Source organism: Otolemur garnettii, unplaced genomic scaffold (genome assembly GCF_000181295.1).
Source record: "Otolemur garnettii isolate 467f Iridium unplaced genomic scaffold, OtoGar3 scaffold00129, whole genome shotgun sequence".
Lineage (NCBI taxonomy): Eukaryota > Metazoa > Chordata > Mammalia > Primates > Galagidae > Otolemur > Otolemur garnettii.
In genome coordinates, this window is record NW_003852524.1 from 3,826,332 (window position 1) to 3,843,013 (window position 16,682).

The 16,682-nt window shown below is 37.6% G+C and overlaps 1 protein-coding gene and 1 pseudogene across 3 annotated transcripts in view; one reads left to right on the top strand and one right to left on the bottom strand.

The window, feature by feature from the left end:
* The window catches only part of CAMK2D (calcium/calmodulin dependent protein kinase II delta), a 304,759-nt gene that overhangs the window by 151,303 nt on the left and 136,774 nt on the right, over positions 1–16,682 (bottom strand). The window lies entirely within an intron of this gene.
* LOC111727907 lies at positions 15,933–16,031 on the top strand (annotated as a pseudogene).

A 16,682-nucleotide genomic window follows, 5' to 3' on the forward strand; every position in this document is an offset into this window, starting at 1 on the left:
TGGGTTATAGCTTTCCTATGAAAACTATAAGTTAGTTTCATAGTAGGGCTGAGTACATTGGATACTTTTTCTTCCATTATTGAGATACTCTGCTAAGAAGAATATTTTTTAGCTCCATCCATGTAAACATGAAGGAGGTAAAGTCTCCATCCTTCTTTAGGGCTATACAGCATTTCATGGTGTACATATACCACAGTTTATTGATCCATTCATGGGTCGATGGGCACTTGGGCTTCTTGCATGACCTAGCAATTATGAATTGGGCTGCAATAAATATTCTGGTACAAATATCTTTGTTGTAGTGTGTTTTTTGGTCTTCTGGATATATAACTAGTAGAGGAATTATAAGATTAAATGGCAGATCTATTTTTAGTTCTCTAAGTGTTCTCCAGATGTCTTTCCAAAAGGAATGTAATACTTTGCAATCCCACCAGCCGAGTAGAACTGTTCCCTTTTCTCCACATCCATGCCAGCATCTCTGATTTTGGGATTTTGTGATATGGGCTAATCTTACTGGTGTTAGATGATATCTCAAAGTAGTTTTGATTTGCATTTCTCTGATCATTAAGGATGATGAGCATTTTTTCATATATCTATAGGCCATGTGCCTGTCTTCTTCAGAGAAGTTTCTCTTCAAGTCTCTTGCCCACCCTGAGATGGGATCATTCGTTTTCTTGCTAATACGTTTGAGTTATCTGTGGATTTTGGTTATTAAACCTTTGTCAGAGACAAAACCAGCAAATATCTTCTCCCATTCTGAGGGCTGTCTACTTGCTTTACTTATTGTGCTTTTGGCTGTGAAGAAGCTTTTTGATTTGATGAGGTCTCAGTTGTATATTTTTGATGTTGCTTCAATTGCCCAGGGGGTCCTCCTCATAAAATTTTTACCCAGGTCAATTTCTGCAAGTGTCTTCCCTACACTTTCTTCTAGTATTTTTATAGTTTCATGTCTTAAGTTTAAATATTTAATCCAGTGAGAGTCTATCTTAGTGGTGAAAGGTGTGGATCCAGTTTCAGTCTTCTGCAGGTCACCAGCCAGTTTGCCCAGCACCATTTGTTAAATAGGGAATCTTTTCCCCACTCGATGTTTTTAATTGGCTTGTCAAAGATCATATAATGGTAAGTAGCTGGATTCATCTTTGGTTCTCTATTCTGTTCCATACATCTACCTCTCTGTTTTTGTGCCAGTACCATGCTGTTTTAATCACTATGGATTTATAATATAGTCTGAGGTCTGGTAGCATGATTCTTCCTGCTTCGTTTTTATTTCTGAGTAATGTCTTGGCTATTTGACATCACACATTTTAAGAAAGGAAAGAACTGTATTAAATTTGTAGTACTCAAGTTATGTTTGACCTCAACAATTACAAGAAGTGCTCAACGTGACTTGCATTCATCTTTTGTTATCTGTATATATTATTACAATTTTAATACAGTTTTTTCCTTTTTTAATATGCATATAGATTTCTTGGTATCTCTCTATATGCAAGCACCATAAGAGTACCTTATCTTGACTTTTACAAATCAATGTCTACAAGCTTAGAGACATGCAGGAAACTTCCAGTTAACAGTCAGTAATTGGCCAGGCTAGAGCTAAAACCTAGAGCCCAATGATTTCAAAGACCTCGTTCTTACTCAGAATACTATACAGACTCCCTAAAATGCAATTGTCAACGACCTACTCACCAAATACCTTGCAGCATATGAACTGATTTTTCAGGGTAAAATAATAGTGAGAAGAAAAAAGGAAAAAATAGTAATGGTAACTAGAGAAAGAAAAGCAGTCCCAAGTAAAAAGCTATTTTCACAAGAAGAGAAAACCGTTCTGAATGTCAGTTTGAAAGTGGGATGCTATAATTTTGAGAGTAGAGGGAGAGCTAGAAGATGTCCAAGAAACATTTGTTTCTCTATTCAGTTCATAAATCCCTAGAGAATTGCTGATTTTCCATTTCCAATTAGGAAGATGAGAATTTTCAGGGACTCAACTACTTTGCCTGACAATAGTACCAAAAATCCTAATAAATTGAAGAATCTTGAAAGCTTACATAACACATAAGATATCACAAATATAAATTATTCGTATTTCTAAAACTTAACATTTCTACATCATGAACATTATGGTAATAGTTAAAAAAGATGTGTGTGTATATGTGGTAGAGAGCAGAAGGATGGGCAAGGGGAGAGAGAAAAAGAAAAGGGATATTGAACTCTAAATAGAGATCATGTAGAAGTTGATGTGCATACATGTTATCCATTTTTTTACATATAGATGTGTTTATTTGGTTTCCACTTTTTGCCTTCACAAAATCAAAAAGACTTAAAATTTAATAACAATAACCATGTTTAAGGACTAGAAACAAAAACCTCATAAAGAATGAACAAAGATAAATACATTCAGAAAAGAAATCAGACAATTGCTGCAACGAAATATTGAGCAACAATAATAATAATGCCAAAAAAGTACCATTCACATTGTCAAATAAGAGTATGTCTATTGTAGACATGTTATCCATTTTTAAAAATTTTTGGATTATAAAAATATTAGGTTACATTGTTGCACATCCACTGATGACACATATTAGAGACATTTCTGTCAAAAGAAAGTGAATATATTCTTTTATGGGTATATATTATCTTTCAAAAAAGTCTCACAGGACATAAGCTCAAGTTTTTCCAACTTTAACAGTCCTTCCTTACCCCTCCATTTCTAACAGTACCCCATAGACAACATAACATACACTTGTTAATTTTATTTTTGTGACATTATTTATGCAATAAATGATTTGGTTCAAATTCCATTGATTCTTACTTGTCCATTCAAGCCAAACTCACTACCTACTGTTCTTTACTGAAATTTAGTCTAGAGATGTGGCAGTCAGACATGCTGGTGGACCCCATAGACTACGCCTATCAATATTCATTTCTTTGTGTAGTCATCTCCCACACTGCCTCTCCTACACTCCCGCTTGGCTAGGTAATTAGCTTTGAGTGATTCGCTTGATGTAAGCAAAGCCTTAGTAAACTCTGTACATTAGAGCTCCATTCTTGGAAACCATGTGCTGTGCTAAAAGAAGATTGTGGGTTGGACGACTGAAAGACAAGAAGCCACATGAAGAGAAACCCTGGAGGATGTGAGGTCATCTTGATGTTGCATCACTAGGAGAGCTCACGGCCAAATGCAACTGACCTCAGTCACACCATGTGAGCACAGCAACCATCTGACCGAACCCAATCCGCTCCCAGAATCAAACAAGGGATATACTGATGTGGGATGAGGGTTGTTCGATGAGAATAAACGCAAAAGACTTAATCTGGAATATGTAATTGACTTCAATGTCTTCAAAAAAGTCTTTGAATATCACAGACAATTTTTAAAAGAAAAAGAACAAATGTGCTGGCTCACGCCTGTAATCCTAGCACTCTGGGAGGCTGAGGTGGGTGGATCCCTTGAACTCAGGTGTTTGAAACTAGCTTGAGCAAGATGGAGACCCTATCTCTACTAAAAAAAATAGAAAAATTGGCCAGATGTCATCACGGGTGCTTGTAGTCTCAGCTACTTGGGAGGCTGAAGCAGGAGGCTGGTTTGAACCTGGAAGTTTGAGGTTGCTATGAGCTGGGATGATTGCCATGGCACTCTAGCCTGGGCAATAGAGTGAGACTCTGTCTCAAAAAAGGAAAAAAAAAAAAAAAAAAAGAACATGTTTGATCACAAAAAATATCAAAGAATTAGTATGAATCTCTAAAACTAAACATAGTAGAGCAATGTTGCCAATGTTATCATAATACTAATAGAGTAATTTATACAGAACAGCTTGTGTTGCAGCCCCATAATCATTGTTTGTCAGCTCTGAGCAACAGTCCTGCTTATAAATGAGGCAGATCTTGCATTTTTAGCTTTGCTGTGTTGCAAGGATTAGGTAGTTGGATTTGCTTCACATACTGGGATGTAAAAATGGCAGCTTGTAAGTCAGATCCTTTTTATATTCCCATCAGTAGTTAATTATAATTCACAGCTAGAGCAAGCAGTAGCCAAGTTAGGCCATGCAACATGCCAAATCTTCCCCAAAAGAGATATGCCAGCACTGAGTTCATTTGTAGATTCAGGGAAGAAAAAAAATTATACTAGTATTAGAACATTCTAATAGGCAAATGGCACCACTCTAGGGAGAAATTTCAGCCCAACCATTACTCTTGGTTTTTTTTTTTTTTTTTTTTTTCTTTTTCGTGAAATAGCTCATCATTTCTGGAGAGAAAATTTTTAAAGTAAAAAACACAAAAGCACTGGAAACCAAATTCAAAATCAAACTAACTCTTGTAGAAAACTGAAGGCAAATCTGTATATATATTTACCTTTATTTCTTATATCACAAGTAATACAATTAATGAAATGACACCATTCGGTTTTTATCTTCCCAATATGAAATATATTCACTTGAGTACACTTGTAACTGTTTCATTGAAATATATATGTATATATATTTAGTGTTTTTTAATTAAATCATAGCTGTGTACATTAATGTAGTCATGGGGTGCAGTGTGCTGGTTCTATATACAATCTGAAATATTTTCATCAAACTGGTTAACATAGCCTTCATGCCATTTTCTTAGTTATTGTGTTAAGACATTTATAGATCCATGTATATTGTTCATTTGGAGGTAGGGACTCTACCATGTATTTTTAGTAGAATCTACTTCTATGACTGTCAGCCCAGGCTGAGTTAACAATGATGAGTTCTGAATGAATTACCTCCAGAACTCATCCCACTCCAAAGTTTCTGATTTTAATCTGTCTTCTCTCTTGACCACAAGTGAAAACCCAGACTCATGAGGCCTCAGTCCCTATCCTCCCATTACCGGCAAATGGCAAGGCCAACTACATAGGAGGCTTTTTCAGAGGAGGAAATGATTCTGTCTTCTGAGACAGTAGACACTTTGCTTTATGAAGCAGATAGCTGCCCTAATCCACAGACAGGTTGGGGCCTCCACAGGCCTCAATTGTTACTGATCATTTTATTTTAAATGCAGTAAAAATATAGACACACAACCATTGCTTATTCTGTTATTAAAGTCAATCGTCTTGTGCGACATTTATATTTTGGTTTTCTTTATTTGTCTTAACATGACATTTTTAAAATTTGGGCATAAAAAATTTGGAAGCTTGACTTAGCTGACGAAGGCAAACAAATAAATTGGTCAGGCCTAGAAACCATGGTCTCTTCTAAGTTTAGATATTTGAACACATAAATTCCCAAAGTTACATAAGGGGTATGTATTTTTGACAAATTGTTTTGGAGTATGCCTATTAATAAATACCCAATAAATCATTACATGCTACACAGAAAATTAAAATAACTTCTAGATCAGAAGTCCAAAAATTATTTTAATAAAATTTCAAATATTATTCTAGTACTGACAGGAAAATCTTTTAAATAATCCACTGCTTATGCTTAAAAACAAGAAATAAAAATTAAGTACTTTTTGGAAGAATACAATCTAGTTATTACATAAAAACTTGGTCGAGAATGGCATCCATATTGATTTAAGAACGATTCTGCAAGTACATGATGTCACAGGATCCTAAGATCAGTCCTGAAGGTCAAAACATATCAACTCTGCTGACCCTAGGCGCCACCCTTGTTCCCAAATTCTTACCTCATTCTCAATTTAAGATTAAAAGCCAAGTTTAGGTTGGCATCAATATCGATAGGATCTATAAGAGTAGGTTAGAAAAAAAACATTATGTCTTCTAAGAGGCTAGAGCTAGTTACAACCCAGATTATTCAATGTGGGTTGTAAATGGGACAAAATATCTATTGCTTGGGAGAATTTCAACCTGGGAAGAAATGAGACAGTGGGGAAGATGTAATCAATGACCGCTGACTCTATCCTTATCTGCCATGCCAATCACATGACACCACAGGAACAGGAGGAAACATGCAGTCCTTCTGCTTGATAAAAGTCATCAATGGCTAAATATAGAAGTTCCGAGATGGTTACAACGAAACAGAGAAGTAAATAGGCCTTTGACTTAATATCCCGTCTTGCTCATTTTAATAGAAAAGTATATATGTAAGGGGAAATTAAATCATAGACTTGGTAGTATCTGGAAATGTTCTTTGTTTTCTTTGAAAAATCATTTGAGCTTAGCCTGTAACATATCTAATCACATGATTCTAATAATTATAATTTGTTTTTTGGAAAAGTTATTTCATTTCTTGGAAAAGCTAGTACTCATTTCAAGTTTCCTTTATTTAGAAAAATCTTCCCTCTTCCAATTTTGCATCAATATCGTTTATTTTATGTATTTTGATCAGTGGTTCCAAATTTCTTCCTTTCCTTTTATCTTGCCTTATCTTCTGGTTATAATGTCTTCTGTTATTTATACCAAACTAATCAGTGGTCTCTCATGGATGACCTTAGTCATTAGGGCTATTCGAAGAGGAAGAGAGACGGCCATCTTGGTCTATCTCGCCATCTAAACCTTGTCAGGAGTTGTGATGCGTATGGAAGAGGTAGGAGGACATGCAGCACTGTCCAGAAAGGTGCACACATTCCTAAAATGGCAAATTCCTCGCTGATGAGGAATGTCAGCAACAAACAATAGAACAGACTTGTTTTTAAAAGGACAAAAAATTGAGTGAAATAGAACATATTGAAGCACGTTTCATAGTAAAGGAAACTGTTTCTTTGTGAAACTTCAACCTGAGTCATTATAAACACACACACACACACAATGTGTATTGGGACATGTTCTTCAATCTTTTTTATACTCTGCATCATTAGTCCTCAACCCTTTTGGTGCCAGAGACTGGTTTCATGAAAAGTCAATTTTTCCATGGACCGAGGGCAAGGGGAATTGTTTTGATGAGTCTGCAAGCAATTGACTTGTTATGGTAAACCTCCCTGCTAATCTTTCTTCACAGCCACTCCCCAGAGTCAGCATCGCTGCCTCAGCTCCTTCTCAGATCATCAAGCATCAGATTCTCTTAAGGAGCATGCAGTCTAGATGTCTTGCTTGTGCAGGTGAAAGTAGGATTCCTGCTCCTAAGGTTGCTGCCGATCTGACAAGAGGCCACGCTCAGGTGGTAATGCATGTGAAGGGGTTGGGGAGCTGCTGTAAACAGAGATGAAGCTTCCCTGGCTGGCCCCTCAGCTCCTGCTGTGTGGTCCAGTTCCTACCAGGCCACAGACTGGCATTGGTCCCTGTTCCAGGGGTTAGAGACTGAAGTTCTAGATCACAGTAAAATACACTTGATAGCACTGGATTCAATGACTGTTTGATCAGATGACTCTTTAAGGTCTTTTCCAACTCTAAGTTTCTATACTTCTAGATAATTATGGCTAATCAACAGTAAGGAAAACAAATAATACAATTATTACCAACAAGATTGTCTTAAGGATGAGACCTTTTCCTTGTTAACTTCCAACAACTTAAACTTTAAAACACAATTCATTTTATTTTGGAATTGTTTTTAATGAACAACTAGAGAGAAAACATAGAATACTGATCTGGTCTAATAAAAAATATTCTCCCTTCAAAAAATTAACCAACCAGATGAGTTGCTTTTCTGACACTAGCCCTTAGAGAATCAAGTGAATGGAAAAACTTATTAGATCATCACCACCATATTGTCTTAGCACTGGCAGCTGAATTTTCCCTAGGGACTCAGCAGGCCAAATGCTCTCATCTTTCAAACCCCTTCTTGAAAATTCATTCTGCCCTTTTTCCAAGCTTGATTTAATCAATAAGCAGGAAATATGTGTGTTCAACATCCTACTCAAGGGATAAGAAATGCAAGGAAAACTGGAACTAGTAGCTATGGTATTAATATTTATCCAGTAACTTTTTTCTCTAATTATTTTTATGATGGAAGCACTTTTTAACAATAAGAAAAAATTCTGTAATCTTAGAATCTAGGAAAAATATGAAAGTTGTTTGTGAATTTCCTCATGAATTAGATACCACTGGAATAATAAAGGATATTGATAAATATAGCTGCGGGCACTGTTACACCAGTCTGCATCTATCGGGCACCTGGTAATATCTTTTTAGTTAACCCTTTGAAAGAACAGTTAGAGCAGCCTGGGTCAGTGATTATTTTAACAAATAACTATCTATTATGGAATCAAAGAATTTTTATAATGAATATCAGACATCTCAAAATGTGGCACATTTGCTTATCTCATAGGCATCTCTAACCAAATAAGAGCTCCTGATCTTTCTCCTGAAACCTGCTCCTCCTAGGTTATGGTCTTCCTTGTCCCCATTTTCTCAAGGTGGAAACCTCAGTACAATCCTGGACTCCTTTCTGTGAAAGCATAATCCATTCTAGGAGGAAATCCATGTGGTGTGGGAGGGAGGAGACCACTTTTCACCTCCTCCTCTGTTATGATCCATGGCGTATTTCAGCAGCTTGCTATTTCATGTCTATGTTTCTACCCTGCTCTCTTACTTACAATCTTTACCACAGCAGCCAGAACAATCCTGTTAATCTGATGATTGCCCTTCTGCTTGGAATCCTCCAATGGCTCTCCATTCACTATTCACCACCTTTGAGTAAAAGCTAAAATTTCATACATGGCCTAAAAGGTCCTCCCAACCACTGACCCCTTATCCTCTCAGCCTCTCCCACTACTCCACTTCTCCTGGCCCATGTGCTCCAGCCATACTGGCCTCTCCCTGCTGCTCTGGACAACTTTAGGAAAGCTCCTGCCTCAGAGCCTGAACTAGTTTCCTCTGCACGGAACTTTTCACTCTCCCCAGCTAGTTACATGACTTGCTACTTCATCGCTGTCAAGTCTCTAATCCGCTTTTCAGAGCATCTATTCTGTAGTAGAAGTTATAAAACACAGCCACATCCATTTTCTTCTGCATTATTTATGCCGCTTTCAAGCTAGGACCTCAGTGCTTAGGAGTTGCAGCAAAGGCATATGGCCAGGAAACTGAAAATATTTACTATTTGTCCCTTTCCAGAAAAAGCATGTTGACTCTGGAGTAGAAAGCAAGATTGCTGAAAAGAGAGGAGCAATGTGAAAGGCACAGTGATACGGATAATCTATGTGACATGGTTAATTAAAGCCATGAAGCACGATGACGGACGTGGGGAAGAGGGAAGCTGTAAGTCGGTTACTATGTGATAAAACAAATGAGGGGAAGTACTGAGAGAAGGGCAGAAAACCGGTCCACTAAGAAGTGTAGGAGGTTACCACCAGAAAGTGCGCTTCAGAGGGAGCGGGGGATGCTGTGGGAGGAGGTGTTAACAGTGTTCTTATAAAAAAGCAAAGAGCAAGAAAACACCTGCCCTCCACCAGGTGCAGTGGTGAGTAGAGGCCAAAAGAAATGAACATTCGGAGGCCATTCTCTAACAGACAGAGCTCAGTCTGCAAATATTACAAAATCGGATTTGTTATTGTACCATTAAAGGGAAAAAGAAGCTAATAAAAGGTGCTAAAAGTTGACAATGTTCTCACAGCCCAGTACACACCCAATAGTTATTCAGATTGCTGCAGACTCTCTCATATTTGATAAATTTTCATATTTATTTCTACTTTCTAGAAGAGACATATTTTAAGTAAATATATTAATTCTTAAAGACCAAATTTAAGAAATGTAAGTTTCTGTCATTTAATTATTGTCATACTCTTGAGAAGTTATAAACCTTGTTAAAATGTTATTGTGATTTTAAATGTTTATGCTTATGTCTTATAATTATAGCACCTAAAATATAATCAGAACAATAATTACTTTGATTGTATTCACTCATATTATGAAAATTTTAATATCTTCATACTTGCTTTGAGCATTCATTTTAATAAAGTTTTCTTTCTGACTCTTATTTGCCAGATAGAAAACTGTAAAAATGAATTTAAAAGATGCATTTTTAGCTGGGCATGGTGGCTCATGCCTGTAATCCTAGCACTGTGGGAGACTGAGGCAGGTGGATGAGAAGTTTGAGACCAGCCTGACCAAGAGTGAGACCCCGTCTTTACTGAAAATAGAAAAATTAGCCAGGCATCTTGGTGGGTACATGTAGTTCCAGCTACTTGGGAAGCTAAGGCAAGGTGATCTCATGAGTTCAAGGGTTTGAGGTAGCTAGGAGCTAAGATACCACATCACTCAACTCAGGGTGGTAGAGTAAGATGCTGGTCTCAAAGTATATATATATTTAGTTTGTTCTCAATAAAAGCACCTACAACCTTAATTCTCTTCTTTTAATGGAAATTAGTTTGCCATCTCTACTGTGAAGCAAAATGTTTTGTCAAACTGTCCTTCAACTTTGACCAAAAATAAAATTAATTGAAAATATGTTTCCATGTTATTGGCAAATATTTCACCTCTAGGGTCTTTTTAGAGTCCTGATTCAGAGATACTAAGCCAATGAGTTAAACGTGTAAAGAACTTTATGAATGATTGCACGTGAGATTTTTAAGAAGACAGAGCATAGTATCTGTAGCAAATAAAGTTGTTGGTGGTTTATTCTTTCGGTCACTCACCAAATTTTCTTGAATGCTATATGCTGGGGATACAACTGTGAACAAGACAAGAATGACAGTCTCAGCGTTCCTACAGTCATTGGGACAAAGGCCCCTTACTGATTTGACTCTCTGCTCTAGATTCTTGGATTTCAACTACAGTGTAATCTCACAATTTCATTTTACAATCTCATTATCCATCTCTACGAGTGTGCGAGCACAACATATCAGTGGCAAACAACCTAAACTAGTCATGGGTTCTAATTAATGCACTATGCAATGTCTTCACGTCTCCGGGGTTACTAAACCAACAGTCTTTACCTACTCACCAACTCATTTCATCACAACTTATTTCCTTGATTTTTCTTTTTTCCTAAATTGACTTGCTACTGAGAAAATGTGATAAACTGTTTAACCCAAGAGACAAACTTCCTGGTGAAAAACAATCATTTAACCTCCCCAGAGGCTTTGCCGCAAATCCATGACCCACAAAGCAGTCATCCTTTCAGAATGCAGATCTGGTTGGTTATATTATGCTGGCCTAGCTTAAAATTTGTCAATGCGTCCCATTGATTTTATGTTGAGGCGAAAACTCCTCAACATGACCCATTTATCATATAATTTATCATTCAAACTGGGACACTTTGAGAGTAAAAGAACATGATTAATTTTTATATCAGTAAACCAGGACAGCCCCGAAAAAGAGGTTACTGTGGTCAGCCCACCTGCAGGGCCCTGCCTCTTCTGTTTCCTTCACATTCTCCCACACTCTTTCCCCTCCAGTCCCCTCCAGCACCAGCAATCCTTTCATACTCAGGTACCCTCAGAATTCAAGCCACACCTCCACTGCTAACTCTAACTGGGCATCCACTTTCTTCACCAGGTTACCCCTCCCACTCTTCAGAGCTTATTTAAACATCACTTTCCCAGGAAAATCCCCCCACCTTCAAAACAAACTCTCACAGCACTGCCCAACTCTCCTTCATGGAACTGGACACCCTGGAAATGAGACCTTTGATTCTGTAATCATTTGACAATGAGAACAAACATTGTCTTTCCTACTCACTAATCCTCTTGACCAGATCTGTACACCTGTAGTAAATACTTTCATAGCATTGGATACTTCTGTTACAGAGGTTATATATATATGTGTGTGTGTGTGTGTGTGTGTGTGTATGTGTGTATGTATGTATGTGTGTGCATATGTGTGTATACATATCTCCCTATCCAAAACCTGCAAATGGGCAAAAGGACAACACAGACCGTTTGAATGACATGGTGGAATGCTGTCTTACTGGCTCACCCGAGGGTTATCTAATTCTCTAGGATAGGTATCTTTGTTTGCTTTATCATTTACTACTGATTAGGCTCTGATCAGAACAGCAAACTGTTTTGGCACAACCCATGAGCATAAGAATCAATTTAACACAGGACTTGCCAAAAACAACAATAAAAATAAGACAAACATGCAAACAAGGATACATGACAGAGACCTCGTATGGACCAGAAAGTCTAAACTATTAACTACTTTACAGAAAACATTTACCACCTTCTGGATGAAGGTATTTCTTTTGTAGAAAACTGATGACAATGTAAATGATTTTCAAAGGTGATAAGTTTTATTGCCTGTACAGCAATAACCAGTTTAGTTTTGCAGCAATCACATTCTAACATTCTTTTCCTTTTTTTCAGTGACTATAAATATTTCTGTTACTCTACGCTTTTTTGAACTGGCTTTTCCATCCTGCCAATTTCCTCATTAATTAAGTATATCTTTGGCTATAGACAGATGATATACTTCTCTCTCTCCTTCTGTTTTTTTTCCTCTCTCTTGCTCTCTCCACACACAGCCTGCATTGTTTAACAATGGTCATGCATTCTGAGAAATACATTCTTAGGTGATCTCATTGTTGTGTGAGTATCACTAAGTGTACTGCCATAAACTTGGACAGTATAGTCTACTACATAGCTAAGCTATATGGCATAGCCAATTGCTTCTAGGGTACAAATCTGTACAGTATGTTATTGTATTGAACACTGGGAGGGACTATAACACAATGGCAAGTATTTGCATATCTCAAAATATCCAAACATAGAAAAGGTACAGTAAAAAAAATGGTATTATAATCTTAGGGAATCACCATCTTATATTTGGTTAATTGTTGACCAAACATCATGATGTGGTACATGACACTGTTTGGGTATGTAGGTATATTTGTATATAGATAGAATATGTGAGTGATTATGACAGTTTTAAATAAACAAAAGTCAAGAAATATAAAATTCATAGGGAGATAAACAAATGAAGCCTTCCCAGCAACACTGATAAGCCAAGCAGTTGAGACTTGCTCAGGTGAATCAGAAAGGATGCTGTCAACTGTGTGTTTTAGAAGTCAAATAATGGACTATAACACAGTCTGTTTCAAAACATTCGTAGTGACCTATGTACACAAAATCTGACAATTAAGTTTGTGAACTTTCTACCATATGCTTACATTGGCAGCACTGTACAAACAACTCGGTAACGTTTCATAACCTTGGCATATCAATGACTCACAGGTGTGTTTGTATTAGTGTGTGGCAGTATCTTGCTGACTGTTTTTCATTATTGTTGTTGTTGCATGTTTTTGTATGCTGTTGTGAGAATGTAGGAGCTTGAAATAGAGCAATGAATAAACATTCAATCTCTTATTAAGCTTGGCAGGAGTGGAAATGAAATCAGGACACATTAGTCCAAGTTGATGGGGATAATGCCATGAAGGAAATGGCAGTGTACAAATGGATTAAAGATTTTTCCGGAGGGAATGAAAGTATCACCAATAAAGAGACATCAGCATGGCTAGCAGCAAGCAGAAGTAATGAAAACATTATAAAATTCATTGAATTGTGCGTCAAAATCATTGGCTGACTGTGAGAAGCACAGCAGACCAAGTAAATATCAATAAACAGAAAAACCTTAACTGAAAATCTTGGCATGAGAAGGATATGTGTGAAAATGGTCCCAAAGGAGCTCACCAAAGAACAAAAGCAAAAAGGAGTTAAAGTTTGCCAAGACCTTTTGGAGAGGCAAGAGGATGTTTTGGGCCATGTTATCACTGGTGATGAAACATGGGTGTACCAGTATGGCCCTGAAACAAAGTGTCAAAGTTCACGTGGAAGTCAGCCAGTTCTCCATGACCAAAAGTTCTGTCAGTCTAAATCAAGAGTCAAAACTGTATCGTTAACATTTTTTGATATCAGAGGGATTGTTCATTATGAATTTACACCAAATGAACAGTTAACCAAGTTTACTATTGGAAGTACTGAAAAGGCTACATTAAAAAGTTAGATGATAAGGATCTGAATTTTTTGCCAACAACTATGGGCTCTTGCCTTATGACAAGGTAACAACTCCCACAGCACTGTCTGCGAGGGAGTTTTAGCCAATAAATAAAACACTGTACTGAAACACCCTCCCTCCCCAGCTGATCAAGCCCCCAATAATTTTTTTCTTTATTTGACCCCTATGACTTTTTTCTTTACCTGAAGATAAAGAAAATATTGAAAGGAAGGCATTTTGATGACATTCAGGACATCTAGGGTAATATAATGACAGCTCTGATGGCCATTCCAGGACAAGAGTTCCAAAATCACTTTGAAGGGAGGACTAGATGCTGGCATCAGTGCATAGCTTCCCCAGGTGAGTACTTTGAAGGTGACTACAGTAGTATTCAGCAGTGAGGTATATAGCACTTGATCTAGGATGAATTTGAGAACTTAATTGTCAGACCCCACCTACACCATGTTGTAATTGGTGACAGTACCATGTTATAGGGATGCACTGTGATGTCCTTAACCAGCACCCTATGGAAGGTCATTTGAATTGGTTTCAGTCTTTGGTTTGTCAGTCCTCTTGCTATCACTCACCTTCAGGAGCTTCTCATTGCTCATTAAGTACATATATAACAACACAAGAGCCAGTATTTCAAGGCTTTCTTTGGTCCAGAGGCATTTAACTGATGATCTGTTGTTTGCACTGTAGGGCTTTGTGCTGTTCCCTAAGGTTGCTGTCCCCAATTCTCAGGCCATATAGCAGGAGGCGAGTGGCAGGTGAGCAAAGTTTCATCTGTATTTACAGCTGCTCCCCACTTCTTCTGACATCACCACCTGAGCTCCGCCTCTTGTTCTGTCAGAAGAAGCATTAGATTCTCTTCGGAGTGCAAACCCTATCTGTAAACTGAGCATGTGGGGGATCCAAATTGCTTGCTCCATATGAGAATCTAAAGTCTGATGATCTGAGGTGCAGTGGAGGCAGTGGAGAGTGGCTGCAAATGAAGATTATCATCAGCAGAGGTCTGACCACACAAAGACCATGATAAACCAGTTGCTTGCAGACTCGTATCAAGCTCATCATCCCAACCTACCTAGGAAAAATTGTCTTCCATGAAACTGGTCCCTGGTGCCAAAAAGGTTGGGGACCACTGCCCTCAGGGACTTACTGTTTCTAACCTCTGTGATCCCAGAGCCTCCTTGCCTAGAATGTTACAGACTCCAGTCTCCACTATAGAAACCCTGTCCTTTCAGCTCAAATGCCAGCTACTCATGATTCATGAGCTCAACGTGTACTGTCCTTTCTTTATTTTCCTTATAGCCTTTTGAGCCACTTTTCAAGTGAATTTAATGAGAAGGCAAAGTAACAATTAACCATCGGAGAGTAAAAATGTAAACCTCAGCCAAGTTTAAACATCTTGAAAGTAACACATCCTAAGATTTATTTGATACATAACAAGGTGAAGAATATAAAAAATACTATGTCAAATTTTCATCCACAGCCAAGGTGTACTAGGGAAACATATCCTGCATGCAAATGATGAAAAAACTAACAAATAAAAATTGATTCTTTTCAGTTGCCTCATAACATATTTGATATAAGGTAATATTTTTGCTGATTGTCTTGAAAAGAGCCCCTAGAAAATAGAAAAAAGGAATCCACTATCGTGTTTATATGCCTTAATCAGTTAAAATGAACATTCTTGCTCAGTTAGCCACATTGCTTTGCTATCATTTTAATACAGCATGCAATTTTTGGTTCTTAGTTTGCATTTTTTTTTTTTTAATAAGAGACAGGGTCTTATTCTGTTGCCCTGGCTAGAATGCAGTGGTATCATCATAGCTCACTACAACCTCAAACTCCTGTGCTCAAGTGATCCTTTGCTTCAGCCTCCCATGTAGCTGGGAATACAGGTGCCCACCACCACAACCACCTAGTTTTTGTATTATTTTGTAGAGAAGAGGTGTTGCTCTTGCTCAGGCTTTAGTTTTCATTCTTATATGAACTTTTATACAAGTAAGACAATCCACTAAGCAGTCAACACAGTGGTACTCTCTAAGGTATTTTGTTCCTTGAAATCGAGTGCTGTATTTCCAGGGTCTCAATTCACCATGGCTAGTATATTCTGGCATTCATAAGAAATAGCTGAGTGCTCACTTCGGCAGCACATATACTAAAATTGGAATGATACAGAGAAGATTAGCATGGCAAGGATGACACATAAATACGTGAAGCGTTATATATTTTTTGATAGTGATCAAAACAGCATGGTACTGGCACAAAAATAGAGAGGGAGATGTATGGAACAGAGTAGAGAGTCAACAGATGAATCCAGCTACTTATCATTACCTGATCTTTGACAAGCCAATTAAAAACACTGAGTGGGGAAAAGATTCCCTATTTAACAAGTGGTGCTGGGCAAACTGGCTGGCAACCAGAAGACTGAAACTGGACCCACACCTTTCACCATTAACTAAGATAGACTCTCATTGGATTAAAGATTTAAACTTAAGACATGAAACCATAAAAATAATAGAAGAAAGTATAGGGAAAACACTTGAAGAAATTGGCCTGGGTGAATATTTTTTGAGGACACCCCAGGCAATTGAAGCAACATCAAAAATACACTATTGGGACCTGATCAAACTAAAGAGCTTCTGCACAGCCAAAAACACAGTAAGTAAAGCAAGCTGAAGCCCTCAGAATGGGAGAAAATATTTGCAGGTTATGTCTCTGACAAAGATTTGATAACCAGAATCCACAGAGAACTCAAAGTGAGTGATCCCATCTCAGGGTGGGCAAGGGACTTGAAGAGAAATTTCTCTAAAGAAGATATATGAAAAAATGCTCACCATCCTTAATCATCAGAGAAATGCAAATCAAAACTACTTTGAGATAT